At 46.4% G+C, this 14,792-nt stretch overlaps 1 protein-coding gene across 3 annotated transcripts in view; it reads left to right on the top strand.

The window, feature by feature from the left end:
• Window positions 1-92: 92 nt before the first annotated feature.
• TAOK1 (TAO kinase 1) overlaps window positions 93-14,792 on the top strand; it is a 70,014-nt gene continuing 55,314 nt past the window's right edge. The window contains exons 1-2 of one of the 3 annotated variants that reach the window (XM_040533071.1): window positions 93-405; window positions 931-967. The gene's annotated coding sequence lies outside the window, so the exon portion shown is untranslated. Of the gene's footprint in view, window positions 406-930; window positions 968-7,953; window positions 8,081-8,338; window positions 8,482-14,792 lie in introns of those variants that run through there. The other 2 variants (XM_040533074.1, XM_040533069.1) reach the window with 2 other exon arrangements.

Raw genomic sequence — 14,792 nt, forward strand, 5'->3', positions numbered from 1 at the left:
CTCCGCCGCGGGCGGGCAGGCACGGCCGGAGCCGCCCGCCCGCCCTCCCACACGCCGTGAGGCCTGGCCGCGGCTCGGCGAGCGGGGCCCTGGTGGTGGTGGCGGTGGAGAAGGAGGAGGAGGAGGCGGTGGTGCTGCTGCTGCTGCTGCCGGTGGTGGTGGTGGCGGCTCGGCGCCCCGCCGCGCCCGCCCTGCCATCTTAGGTGCCGTGCCCCGCCGCCTTTGTGCCCGCCGCGCCCGGGCACCCGGGGGGGGCCGGGCCCGACGCCCCTCCGGGGGCGCCTCCCCCCGCGGGGCCGCCGCCCCTTGCCCCGCTCCTCCTCCTTCTCCTTCTTCTCCTCCTCCTCCTCCTCCTCCTCCTCCGCGGGGGGCCGACCGGCGCTCCCAGCCCGGCTGCGGCGGAGGGTAAGGCGGGCATCGCCGCGGGGGGCTCGGCCGGGGCGGCTCGGGGGGCACCCGGGGAGGAGGAGGAGGAGGAAGAGGAAGGAGATGGCGGAGGGGGGTGGGGGTGCGAATAGAGATGGAGGGGAGAGGCGAGGCGGAGGGGGGGGGGGGGGGGAAGGCGGTGGGGCCGGCGCCTCCCCCGCCGCGCTCTGCGGCACTGCCGCAGGACCCGGGGCCGCTTCCCCGGCCTCCGGGCTCCGGGGCTCGGGGCGGCGGTGGCGGCGGGGAGGGAGCGGTAATGGCGCTGCCCGCCGAGGGGCGGCCGCCGCCGGGGTGTTCCCCGCGCCCCGCCGCTGTCACGGCCGGCTGAGGCCTAAGGGCTGCGGCCCGGCCCCCCCGGGGAGGGGAAGGGAACGAAGCGGGGGGGGAGGTCCCGATGGGCCCCGCTCGGTACGCGATACCCCCCCCCCCCCCCCGTGTTCCCGCAGATATTACCGTGGATCCTTTCTATTTTTTTTTATTATTATTATTTTTTAATTTTTCCAGAGCTCTTTTTCCCTACCCCCTCGCTCCTCCCCGAGCGGTGAGTTTTCGGTGTAAATACCATTTTGTGCGGCGCTGGGGTGGGATTGGGAGGAAAGTGACCTATTTTGAAGGCCTTTTATTGCTTCCCCTCCGACAGGCATGTGTCGGCTGATTCCGTTAGCCAAATAGCGTTTCCCAACCATTTTAATTTGCCAGATTAAAATATCTCGCCGAGGCTAGGCTCCTGCAACTCGCGTGTGGGTATGCCTTTAGAAATCTCGCTCAGTCGCCTTTGCTGCAAGCATCTCGGGAGCCTCGGAGTTCACCTTTGTCACTGTGGGAGCAAAAAAAAATAAATATAAAAGAGAGAGATGCCCGGCTGCCTGTAACGTGCAGTTGTACCATTGTGCTGGGCGCGGTAGGAGAAACGAGGGGGGGTGGGGGGAAGGAAAAAAAAAACGAGGATTAAAATGGTTGTTGTCAAACGTAAGATCTTTACGTGTCTCGGGAAGAAAACGACAGAACGGCGTTAGCCTTGAGGACTTTCGTTTATTTTCTGAGAAAAACGCTCGGTGTTGATCGTGCTCGCCTCTCCTGCTTGTCATGGTGTGGAGTGTTTCGCTGGGTAGCTTTCTGGTGGCTGAGGCGGTTAAATAGCAGTTGCATTAACTAGTTGAACAAATCGTGTCCTTCACCTTTGCCTATCGCGTTTGGAGAGCCCTTACGGCAGTGTGTCCATGCATGGCGAGGACAGATTAATAAGATGGTACCTAAAGGTTTGGCTGCTATTGATTCCTTACTATTAATGCTATTTATAGAGCGTGTGACATGGCTCTTGTTTTATGTATTTGGATAGAGGTTATCGGCTTGGAATGCTTCAAATGAGATGTTCCCAAAATATCACCCCTAATGCTTCGTATATTGTTAGATGGTATAGCTCAGATCCCCAGAGTCTGAAAAATAGCTTTGGTGGACAGCACGTCATAATAGTGCAAATATTGTGGGAAACCGTGATATATTTTGACACTGGTGAAGGCTTGTTTTCACTTTTCAGGATTACAGAACACCAACTTTTGTTGCAATAAATGCAATTTTAGATACGTGATCCTTGAAACGACTCCGAGTCCACATTTTTGTTTCTGTTGCCCCTGCTCCTAGTGAGCGTGTCGTAGTTTTTGCTACTTGTGTCCAAGGACAAACCTAATCAACGACTGGTTCGAGCCTTCATGTTAGGTTCTCCACAACATTGGCCTAGTTCTGGCTGGTGCCTTTGCCATTTTTAGGACTCCTCTTCCTTTTATCTGTTGACTCAAATACATTGATAAACTTGAACCTCCATTTATCCTTTGAACTTGAGAGAATGTTTTTCTCCTCTGTTAAGAATGTCTCACTGAAGAGAAAGGGATTCTGGCAGAACAGCTTAAATTAAATTTAATCTTGTTAAAAACTGTCTGAAGTAAAAACTCCTTGGGTAGTTTGATTTTTTTTTTTTCTTTAACTAGGCTGAAATTAAGTGCTGCATGTAGAGGAGCAGATGTTGGAGTCAAAATTATGTACAGATAAGGTGACTTAGGCCTCAAGTTAGACTACTGGAAAAAGTTATCTGTCATGTCCTTCCATTGAATTCTGCTGTAAGCTAAGTTGGAGAATTTTAAATCTTTACTTCCATCTAAATAACATTTCCATTTGTGCAGCTTTCATTTGTGCCTTATCCATTATAATTCATCAGGTTTTGTCACTAGAGTAACGTATTTTTAATGTGTTGTAAGATAGCCGCAGTTTTTACGCTTGGTGAAATGTATCAGAAGAGAAGCAAATATCACACCAATAATTACATCTTCAGATGTATCCTAGTAGTGAATTTCCTGTAATGGGGATGTTTTGTGGAGAACAATAGGTATGGCAAAGGATTCAGAGATTTGTTTTAAAGATGTCGTAGGTAGCTGACTCTGCAGCAGAGTTCCCCCTGGACGCAACCTGTGCGTTCCCACCCGTTACCCCAGGTGGTTCCCAGGTACTTCGTCTTCGTGCTAGTTCTCTTTTCCAGCAAAGAAAGACTGGATGTGCTGCTTCTGTTTGCTCTGTCTCCTGTCTCTTTTGCAAGGATATGCTTCTCTAACTTTGTAGAGATTACAGAATATTTGCAAAATATTCCTCATATACGTTTATTGGACAGTATATGTGTTTGTCAAATAAGAAAATATTTAGGGTTGATCTGGGCATCTGTGATCCAGAAGCGGTAAAGAAGCTGTGATAAATATCTCTTCTCCTATTCCACTCTCAATGTATTTTGGAGAACGCTTGCATAATTAATAAGATCCTATTTTAGAAGAATTTTCTCTTCATATTAAAATCCCTTTAACTATGTAATACTACGTTGAAGTGCACACCAGAAACTCTGAGGACCTCTGGCTGCTGGTGTTACCAGTGGTGACCCCGGCTCATGTCTTCTGAATCACGATGGTGGTGGCCATTGTGTGTTCCCTGCCCAAGTACACTATGGAGTCTGAAGGTTTTTTGGTTGTATTTCCTTACACAAACCTGGACAAAGGGGAGAGCTTTAGCTCTGGACCAGAGTCATGCCTGCCTTAGTGTCCTGCGCCTGGCAGCAGGGTCGAGCTGTGGATAACGTAGGTGCCTTCCCTCAGTCAACCAGGTCTGAGACATTTGTTGTAGTGATATGGAGAGGAATATTTCATGCCCTTTGAGATGCCATCCTCCCTTTTATAACTCATGAGCGTGTCCTACTCCTCTCCACAAAATGCTCGTTCTTGGCTGAATGGTGCAGAACGAATCCCCGGTCTGTGCCGTCCTGTGCTCTCCGGTGAGTTCCTGAAACGCTAAAAGCCGGTTTAGTTGTGTGGTGCCATCTTCCACCTGCTTTTCCGCGAGCGTCACGCCAGTGACTCTGCTCTTTGTCTGATCCTGAGCTGAGCCCCTTCAGCCACACCAGCAGAAGGCTGACCTTGGGAGAAATCTGAGTGGTTTGGTGCTGGCTTGGTGAGCTGGGCCGGCTCAGCGCGCTGCCGGTGAGTGCAGGGACAACTGCGGGCACTGGGCTGCACGAGAGCCAGCAGCTGGATGGAGCTTGTGCTGCCTGCCACCGCGGCAGGACCCAGGAGGAGCACTCAGACATTAGGTGCTTGGTGGCACCTTCTCCAAAATATGTAGTAGCTAGGTTTGGGGATTCTTTGTTTTTATTGTTCTGTGATGGGCAGACGAGATGATCATCCTACATTGATTTCTGCGTGGAGAAGAGACTGGAAAAAAATCCACTGGATAAAGGGTCAGAAAACCACTAATCCCCTCGTGTGAAGCTCCAGAGGGAGCTCAGCTGTGCAGAGCTGCAACGTAAAGACTGAAAACAGAACCTAAAATGTAAAAACGTGAAATGAGAGGTGAAGTGCAAAGTATCTGACGGGGAAAAGTGTGCACAATACAGGAGGGAAGGATGGGGAGCTGTTTGAAGCACGGGTGGCTTTTAACACCATATTCCTCCCTCCTTATGTAAGTGCTCATTTACAGCAAAAAACATGGAGGCAGAAAGACTTTCTGAAGGTCCTTAGACGTTAGACAGCGTAATGGGTGCTCCAAACATGGTTTCTTAAAGCATTTTTTTAAAATATTTGATGATCGCTGGAATGTCAGTCTTTTTTATTATTATTTTTTGAAATTACCAAAGGGAAGCCATCGAAAAGTTTTAATACTTTGTTAGAAATAATTACACTGGACACTCTTGACAACTTTTTTTTTTTGACATCCTGCTAAATCTTCCTGGTTTCTTTGGCAGAAGAAAAGGCGAAGTAGCCACTGTAAACATACCACAAAATTGCCAAAGCAGCAAGAAGTTTTCTCAAAACAGAGAAGTTTCACCAATTTAATCAGTGTGCTGAGCCCAGATACGCAGATTTGGTTAGGCACCTACCTGCTAGCTTGGAGATAGGGTTTCTTTCCCTTCTCTTAGGGGTACGGTGAGGACAGCCCAACAGGCTTTGTTAATACGAGGTGACGGCTTCTTAATAGGAGTGGCCAGGAGGTGATCGCAGAGATGTCGTATCACTTGGCTGGAAACCCTTTTGATTTTTCTCTAGGGGTCAGGATGGGGTGACAGCACAAGGTTTGCATTATTAGGTTTTGTCCTTAGAGTGGAAGAGGCTAAAAGTGTTTTGTTTTGGGGGAAAGCTTAGATCTTGGGGGAAAAAAGCAAAAATCACAGAACTTTAAAGCTTGGCTCTGCTGTTTTCTGTGCCTTTGGTCTTCTGCTGACCCTTAGTGCAGTCCTGGCTACAGCCATGCAAATGTTTTATCAGGGTGAGATGTAATTCTATAAGAACAGTTTTTTCCTGTGCTTGTCAAGAGTAGGGTGCTTCCAGGGCAGCCTGCTGTCAGAGTGTGGGTGAGCGGTGTCTGAATTTGGTTAGAAGCCTTTGCTGTGTGTCGGGGATGCCAAGCCATATTTAAAAAGTAAATTGGGATGTTTAATGTTAATCGCAGAGATTTTTGCTGGTAGCTTTTGGACTGAAAGCCAACGTGTGTTTTACTTGATTTCTTAAAATGCAAATAAAGCTGGTTTCCGTCTTCCTCCTAGTTCAGCTAAACCTAGAACCCCTTTTTCTTCCCTTTAGTCCGCTGCTGTTCACCGGGTCTCCGAGTGGCAGCATCCTCCAGGATGAGCACCTCTCCTTGTGCTGCTGGTTCAGCTTCAGCTCGTTCTGCCCTGGGCTGACTTCTAACCCGAGGAAAGCCTTGGGGTCCAGGACCTTGGGAAAGGGGAATATGCGGATGCACGTATATTGAAAGGATAGGGAGCAATTCTTATAACAGTTTTGGGCTTGTTCCCCATCCATGTGTTCAGCCTGTTGTCCAAGCATCCACAAATCCTTCCTTTTCCCTGCCGTGCCACTGCTCAAAGGCCGTAACAGACCCACGAGCCTGTTCCCAGGGAGCTGTTGCACTGGGATTTCTTGGAAAGACTCGCATGTGGCACTGCACATGTTAGCTATTTTGGTTTCCCTCCCCCTTCTTAATATGCAATTGTTCCTTCCCGCCTCGGTCCCCTTTTAATCGTTGCCTGTTCCTCCCTGCCCCAGCCAAGGAGACGAGAGGAGAGGAGAGGTTATTTTTGCCAACGCTGTTTCTCAAATAGGCCACGAGCGTGCAGTAAGTAGCGCGGTGACTTTCTCCGTGGGAAACCGTCGGTGACTGGGATTTCTCAAGCCGTGTCCCCCTGGCAGCGCGAGATGTTTCCTCAGTTGCAGCCTGCAGTTGTCACTGCGCTGCCCGAGCTCCTCCCAGTCCCCACTTCCTTGTAACCCAATCTGCAGAGAGATCATGGGATTTGAATGCGCCTCGCTTTTCCCCTGCTCCGAGTGTTTGGGTTGTCCCTGCGCTCCTCGCAGAGCGAACTCTGTGCCGCGATCTCCATTTCTCTGGCTTTGCCTGTTCCAAAAAGCAGTTGACAGTTGTTAAAATCGGTTCTGGGCCAGCCACGATTTGATGCAATTAAACTGTGTTAAATGCGTTCCAGAACTGTTTCTTGGCCTAGATAGCAAACTAGTTAAACCCTGGGTTTGAAATCTATTTCTGTAGGATTTGACCCTGTACCCTGGGTAAGCTCGCTCTCTACCTTTGTAGATCTCAAATACAGCACAGGGTCTTTTGCCTTCCCGTGTCTCCTGGGGCCTTTTTGTTACTCTTTGCTTATCCAAGCCTTGCCTTGAGAATTACACGCTGGTCTAACCCTAATAATCTCACCCCACCACCCATAAAGACTAAATGTGTCGCAGCGATGGGATTTTCCCCGGCACCAGCTGAACTGATACAAACCCCACTTCATACCTGCTCGGTACACCCTTGTATGGAGGCAGGCTCAGCGATGGAGGTTTTTGTGAACATTTGCCATTTTAATTAAAAAAGAAGGTAACCTAGGCCTCGGCAGAACCTCCTGCTGGCTTCTAGAAGTGCGTATCAAAGTTGGGAAGGAAATAATGACACGTTTCAGAGGCAGTGCCTTACTGAGAATGCCAAGCTCCATTTTTCTTATAGGTTAATTGCCATATAGGCAAACCCTGAACTCTTACCTGGGTTTTTGGCTTGATTTTCCTTCTTCCCTTTCCACGCAAAACCCCTCTAACTCCTGCTTTGAAGTATTTAGAACTGGGTTAGTCTCTGGCTGGAGGTGTGTGGTAGAACCTCGTGTTAATTCTTGCCGGGACCTGCCCGTTTTGCAGCAAGAATGCAGGCAAACCCATCTGAATGCTGATCATCTGTCCTTTGAGGAGAACGGGAGATTATTTTTCCTTGAGTGAACACACTATGCGGGCAGACAAACCCTAGAGCATCGCCATTCCGCAAGCCTCGGGTCCTCGAGTCGTGCCCTTGGAGATGGGGAAAGGCTTTGTCAGGATGCTCGGGGCTGAGCTCCATCGACCTGGGGATGGTCACCGCAGTTATTTCCCTGCCCCAGGACCAGAAGGTGCTGCTGGAAGCTGCTAGCTGAGGAAAATGGCCTAGGCTTAAGAAGAGGTCTCTATGTGAGCTTTGTGTTCCAAGCAAAATACCTTGTGGAAGAAGCAAGTCCTCACCCAGGCTGTTACTTTGGTTTGCGTTGCACTACACGTTTTAAATTGATTTGCAAAACCAAGACTGGACAAAAGATTTATTCCTGACTTGACAGTAACAAGCAGAGAGCTTTGGATACTAGAATAACATGACAATTGTTTACTTAGAAAGGACATGATTTATATTCACTAGCTTGTAATTAGTCAGGAAAGCTTAAAAAATAATTCAAGAATGATTTGTAGTTTATTAAAGAAATGTTTTGACAGTCAGTTTTTGATGTATATATCAGTGGTTCTTTTTTTTCCCCCCATATTTTGGAAAAGCCCCTACATTTTTCAAATTGTTTTATTTAGATGGCAGGTGTTTTTTCTTAAATAGCCCCTATCTCCTAAAATAAAGTGTGAATTAATAGAATTAATATTTTCAACTGCCTTGTATTTCCCCCTGTTGCAGGACTCGATGGCTGTGGGCCATCACAGCCAGGCTGGTCCAGCACCAGCGTGCGTGTCCTCCTTCCCGTAGTCTTTCACAGTCTTCCCATTGCTCTCTCTGGTATCGAAGGCTAATAACTGTAGTGGCTATAAACTGGCATAATCACTGCGTTTTGCAGGTATCGCAAATATTTTTATGTTTAACTAGAAATAGATATCGTTAATATTAATATGGGGAGAAATGAAATATTAATACACAAATAGAAATTTAAGTAACCTGTAATACAGAAAGATTGTCTTAAATATGTGATGCTTTTATACTTTGCTCTGAGCTGGCAGGGTGATAATGGTAATCCCCCGTTCTTAATTTCATCCCTAAATCTCAAGGTGTATGAAATGAGCGATGAATACATATTTGTTTCACGTTTATACGGCAGGGATAGGGAGGTACAGGTGGAGCAATGAGTGATTTGCCCAGCATTGCTGGTGACAGAGGAAGAAGGATTTGTCCCTTGGCTCCCGGTTAACATCTGACCAGCCGGACCTGCAGGACCTCTAGGCTGTAAAGCAGAAGTCCAAGGTTAGGAGATGCTGGGGTGCTGGCGTGGTCTCTGCTCCGTGGGGTGTGGTGGAACAGCTCAAGCCTCAGGTTCACACCGGTGTCCCAGATCTTCCTCAAGTGCCTGACCTACTCGAAGCGCAGCCTGCAAGGGGATTTTTGTTTCTACACGTATTCACTATAGATTTTTCTCATCACAGTGGTCATTTAATGTTGCTCATGAATGAGCTGGATAAATGTTGAAATTTGTGATATGGTACATTACTATGATGGGACTCGTTGCCTGATTTGTGTCTTTTTTTGTACAAGTGTGAAAAGGGCCTTAAATATGCCATCGGTCAGTCCTTAAACTTGATGAACAGCAAACTCGATCTTTTTGTTCAGGGAGCCAGTCACACCCAGGGATAACTGGGGACGGCTCACCTAAGTAAAAATATTCCTGTGTGTGTACAGTTGCAAGAAGTGGAGGTTGTCTGGACATCTTTGTGGAGGTTGTCTGGACATCTTTATGGAGATCTGTGGGGGCAGAGTGTATCCTTTTATCGTCTCTGTGCAGTCCCTACCACAGCTGTATCTCAAATCTCCCTAAGGGTCTAGATGTTGTGCAGTGCAATTACATGCTGATGTTTTTGGTAAAAGAGCCGAAAGCATTCTCACCTGATGTGCTAGGAAGAAAGAGGAGCTTCGAGCCCCTGTGCCTGCCAGGAGTCTGTAAGCGTTGAGCTCAGTTCTTCGCAAGAAACTTTTCATCTGTTCTGGATTCTGCTTTAGCTGTCTCCGCAGAGAAGTTTACAGCATTGATATTCATTTAAAACATATCTGCGCAGTAAAATTGCTGTGGCTTATTTGGAAATAATCAAGCTAAGGATTGTATTGCTTCAGTTCTATTATTTTTAAACTCGAGTAACCAAAGCAGCATAAAGGCCTTGAAATTTGAGCCCGTGTGTGGAAGTGCTCAGTGTGCAGGACCTTGGTTTTCTGAGGGAATTCTACTTGGTGTTGCCACAGCCATGGAGTATACAATTTAGTGAGTTCTTTTTTGTGAAGATCTGCTTTTAGCTTTGGAACTAATACCACCTGTGCTGGTTTGAAATTGTTCACACCTATTTAGCGTGTGCATTGCAAAATCTACCTACCTATTTACATAGGTGCTGGAGAAACAAGGGTGATAGGGCCCCGCATGAGTGGAAGGGGAGTATCGTGTGAGTTGTGATTCTACTTGTCTGCTTATGGTCTGGTTTGGAGGCATCGAGCACCTGCTGATTTAGGGGTTTTCTATATGTGATTTCACGCCTGTGATTAGCATTTCTAAGGACATGACACATAGGGCCTCACCACTAAAGTATGTTCTGTAAATACATAAACAGAATTACAGCGATGGTCATTGTCAGTCTGTCCTGACTGGTTTCCAGAGGTAACCCAACAGGACACGGCATGCTTCGTTGGGTCCGTGTGATATAACAGGTCTCAGGCTTGAAACTTCTGAGTAAAATTCCTTCCCTTGAATGGAGTTCCCACCTCCTTTCGATGCTTCCTCAATGGCAGTTGTTTGTCTTTTGTTTTTAATGATTAGGGCAGGATATTGCAGTATTTAGATAGCGTATTCCAGTGTCTTACCATTTTATTGTTCAGAGACTTAAAGTCAAACTCCGCAGAACACTTCAGCTGCTTCACAGAAATCTGTGGTTGCATTTATCTGAAACCAACCATTTGCTTTGCCGGGATTTCTCAAGGTAGAAGATGACTGGTAATAATAGGACTTGTAAGTTCTGGGAGGTGTGAGAGGTGTGGTATGATGGCATCTTTAAACAGCTTTTTCTGGACAACATCTCAGAGCAGTCCCTGGTTAGCTGATGTTATCATTGCAGCGTTGTCCCTAAGTTAACAGCAAGGCCGTGTTTGTTTTGCTGTTTGGAGAAACTATTAGTATTCTGCCTGAATTGAGCAGGCTGCTAATAATACTGATTAGCTTCTGCATAAGGTGGAGACGGCAATCTCATTAATTTCGTATTTAATTACCAAAAAATCAAAGCAAAGAGCTCTGGAATGATTTGTAACCATTGTGCTGTTGTTCGGTAGCTGTCAGTGGAGCCATGTGACCACCACGTATTCAATATTTTATTCTATAGTTTTCCTGTTTCTTTTTGCTTTGCTGGATTTTTTTTCTTCCTTTTTGTGTGTATTTTTGTTTAAAATTAAGTCATAAATTGTTAAGAGCAAGGAAAATGGTTGTGTAGCATCTGGTTTGGTGCCTTGAATCTCCACGAAGCATCTTGAAGATTTTCTTCAAAGATTTTGAAGATATTTCTCACTTCAAGCCTGTTATTTCTGAGCCTGCCAGCCATGTCGGTCTGTTGAGCTCAGGTTTGACTTGAAGGATGAATCTGCTGGTGACGTGGGGCAGTCAGCTCACGGGTTTCTAGCACGGACCTCTCCTGAGCTTTAATAAACACGGACAAGGTATGAATGTCTCTTCTCGGCAGGAAACATGGCTTTCCTGCTGCAGATGCTGCTTTCTGCATGCATGCACATCTCGACATTCCTCCGTCTCTGGTGTAGTGTATTGTACTTGCTCTGCAAGAGAGCTGCTTCTTAGAACGCTTACCTCATGTGGAAGAAATAATTTTATAAAGCTTTGAAGTAAGAGCAGTTTTAAATTTACAGCGACTTAGACGTGCTGCGCTCTGCTTTGTTCCATTGTGGTAGAAGCCACTTGCCTGTGTAACTTGAAAACAATAACAAAACAGGCATAAACAAACATAAAACAAGGTAGCATTCGAGGTATCTTTATAGCGAGCAGTAACTAAACACCTTTCACTTTATTCTGCCTGGCCTGGAAAGCATCAGGGTTGTCGTCATCCGCTTTGGAATGGCTGCTCTCACGGGCAGGAGCTCCGAAGGGGAAATTCTTCTGCACGGACATGTGGAGTTGCGAGTTGTCCAAACGTTAACAACTGCAGGCAGCCCGAAAGTTTAAGCTTTTATTTGCCAGAGAGCTCCTTCGCTCTTGTTTGGGTTTTGCTTTTTTTTTTTTTGGACGTGTGATGTCATCATTCTGCGAGGTCCGCGCTCCGGCGTCCTCCAGGAAAACAAAACAGGAGACGAGACCGGAATTTCAAATGCAAGAAAACAAGCAGATCTGATTCTTCCTCTCCTCCCGCCCCCTTTTTCTTTGAAAGGAGCTTTCAAGCTGACTTTTTACAGCAGGAATTAGTTTAATAGAAAAAAGAGCGTTAGGAAGCACGGCTATTTCTCTTCAGTTCTTACTATCAAGTTCTCCAAAATAAACTTTCCTTCCTGCCTTGTGTGCTGTAGGTAGTGAAGGATGTGATGCCTCTTGTGCGCCAGATGCAAGTGGATGGCTATTTTATAAATAGCCAAGGCCTTTAAATATCCATGTCCTTGCCTCAGGAATCTTTTTGTCTTTTACTATAACTTTTCTTTGTTTTTCGCTATTTGGGAGACGTTCAAGCAAGCACGGTGTAGTGGCTTGTTGCCACGCTTCCGTTAGTTCCTCCCAGAGAACTATCCCATAAAGTTTTTAGGAAATCATGGTACTGCCAGCAGCCTTCCACCGAGGTTACTGCCAGCCCTGGCCAGGGTCAGGGGAGCAGCCAAACCCGGTGGTGTGACTGCTGCAACCAGGCTGGAGTTGGAGGTGTCCCGCAGTTCTTCTTGCTTTCTGGGAGCCCTTCAGTGGCCGGGCAGCCACCGCCTTCCACGTACTGAGCCATGCAGCCCACGTAAGCACCAACACGTCGTTCTTTTCCAGGCTAGGGCTCAGTCATAATGACTTTGCAAAATAATCTGCAGAGAGGTGTTTTTCGGTATTTGGAGGATGTAAACTCTGAGTATTGGTCTTCAGAGGTAGGTTGGGGTCTCCAAAAAGCTGTCCAGATGCAGTAAGAACTTTGGGCAGCAAGCAAGGCTGGAGCTGATGCTCTTTGCCCTGGTGTGTTCAGGAACCTTAATTAGTTCTTGGTTGCTCTTCATAGCTCGTGTCCCAAAAATAAATACTGTCTCCTGGCATGGCGTGTTGGGTTCTCGGTAACTCCCTGTGCAGCTGGGCTGCAGGGGTGATCTGCATGCGGTGTGAGCGAGCAGCTCTCGCGTTTTGCTGGCCGGTTGTGAGGACGGTATCTGTCAGAGGTATCGGGGCTTGTCCTACTTCCCCTGCTCAAAATACAAGATCCTTAGCATGTGTAAAATGGACACCTGACTTCCCCTTGGTTTATTAGCCAACAGGAGCAGTCAGCAAATAGATCTTCCTTTTAATATTGAAACCTGGCTGTTTTTTTTTTTCCCTAATTTGTCTGTTCCTCCTGACAAACAAAAAGCATAATCCATCATTCCAAACTGCTGAAAAAGAGGCCTCAAATTGCCAGGTATGAAATTATGCTGCTTTTTCACTTACCAGTAGGAAATGGCGTGCCAGATGTTTTAGAACCTACAAAGAAGAAAGTTCTTTGTACGTGTGATGTTAGTATTCACAAAAGGTGTCAGATTGACAGCCTTGGAGATTGTGGAGATTGGAATGTTATTTATCCCTAGAATAGGTGCAGTGCAGACTGCAACAGTGCAAAAATTTCTTACCTTATTCTGCTGTTACACCCTACTAGTGCCCTTCAGAGGCAGCCTCCAGGGGTAAGGAACACTTGCTCTGTGCCCATTTAGGTAGTTGGCTGCTTTGATGAAACTGCCAAAAGGATATGAAGGTGGTGGTGTTGTTTATTTTTGTGATGTGGGTGCTTGTCTCTTGAAATCCAAATAATGAGAAAGGAATTCACTAACATCTGCCTCTAAACAGCTCCTGCAGCAGAGGCAACCTTCAGCCACCATGTCCTCTGGTCATATACAGGCTGCCGGGCTCAGGTCAGAAGATGCTAGCCATCCTAATTCTGTCGTTCAGTGAGTTATCCATTCTTCTGCAAAGCTGTAGCACAGAATCAGGTAAATAATGCTGTTCCTTGTTTTAATAAGCTGGGCACTGGATGAAACTTGGAAAAAAAGCAAACAAAACAACCCAGACCTTGTTCATTTAACAGTTGGCATAAGGAACTGGACATCAGGCCTTTCTGTTTTTGCTGTGACCTTGTGTGATCATAGGTCACCTCTTATTCACATAGTTTACATCTTGTTTGTAAGCTAAGAATGTTTATTGCAACTCTACTAAGCACCCGGCAAATATCAGGTGCTTTTTAAGTGTCTGTAATGAAAGTCTTATTCTGATGTTCCATTGCAGTTTTGCCAATTGAATAATACCTCCTTAGGATAGAGTGCTGAAAAGTAAAAGAACAGGAGAATGAGCACAGGAGAACAGGAGAAGGAGTTTGTCACCAGAGGTCTGACCTTGCCACACTTCTCCGGACCCAGTGTAAGAGAATAAATGCCAAAGACCTGCGAATGGAGATACCGTAGGTGTGGTCTTTCCCATCCTGCTGCACTGACACGGTTGGTTGATGTTAGTCATGCAAAGCCATCTTCCTCATTCTGCAGGCTGCGAAACAATAGATCTGGGTTGTGATCTGCTTGCTTCAAGCTGTGGTGATGATATGTTTGAATACCATCGGCTAATAACGTTTCAGCTTCGGAATGAATCGTCTTTATTTCAGAGATATGGCTTTATTTTACTTTGAACCAACAATTAAAAAACCGTCAACCGCAGTGCAAACTATCACTTCCATCCCAAAAGGCAAACCTCTTTGTTAAAGCTTTCAGTGTTCAGCAGGACGAAATTTCTAATAATGTTTCTCAGTATAAAATATCTGTGTTATGATAAAATTTAAATATGGATAGCTATCATTAATTAAGCTGGACTTTAGGTAACAGCTGGTCTTCTCTAGCAAAATTCCATTAATTCCATCACAGCATTTTTCACTTACTTTTTAAGAAAATTAGATTTTTCTGCCTCAGAATAAGGACTAGTTCACTGCAGCCATAGCTGACTGTAAGGCAGATCCTTTGGTACTCTAGGAGTTAGGAGCATCTTAAGGAACCTGGACAGAAACGGTGACAGTATTGAACTCTAGCGCAACCAACTTTTCTTGTTTTGTAGAAGTGTTCGCCAAACTCTCCAGGAAAATAGGGTCTCTGGGAGGAGTCGTGAGAAAAGCGTGGTGTTTTGTGTGAATTTGGGCCCATCCGCTAAAACAAAAGCGGAGAAAGAATGCAAAGACCAGGTTCTAGGAAAAAAAAAAAACACAAAACTAAACCACAGCAGGTGATGTCTTTTCGAAAACTTCTAACATCCCCCAGCAAGGTCTGTCCCACTGTTCTCCTGGGGCTGTTCCCAGGCTGCCCTTGTCCCCTGGTGGTTTACTTCTTCCATATCT

Source organism: Cygnus olor, chromosome 20, assembly GCF_009769625.2.
Source record: "Cygnus olor isolate bCygOlo1 chromosome 20, bCygOlo1.pri.v2, whole genome shotgun sequence".
Classification (NCBI taxonomy): domain Eukaryota; kingdom Metazoa; phylum Chordata; class Aves; order Anseriformes; family Anatidae; genus Cygnus; species Cygnus olor.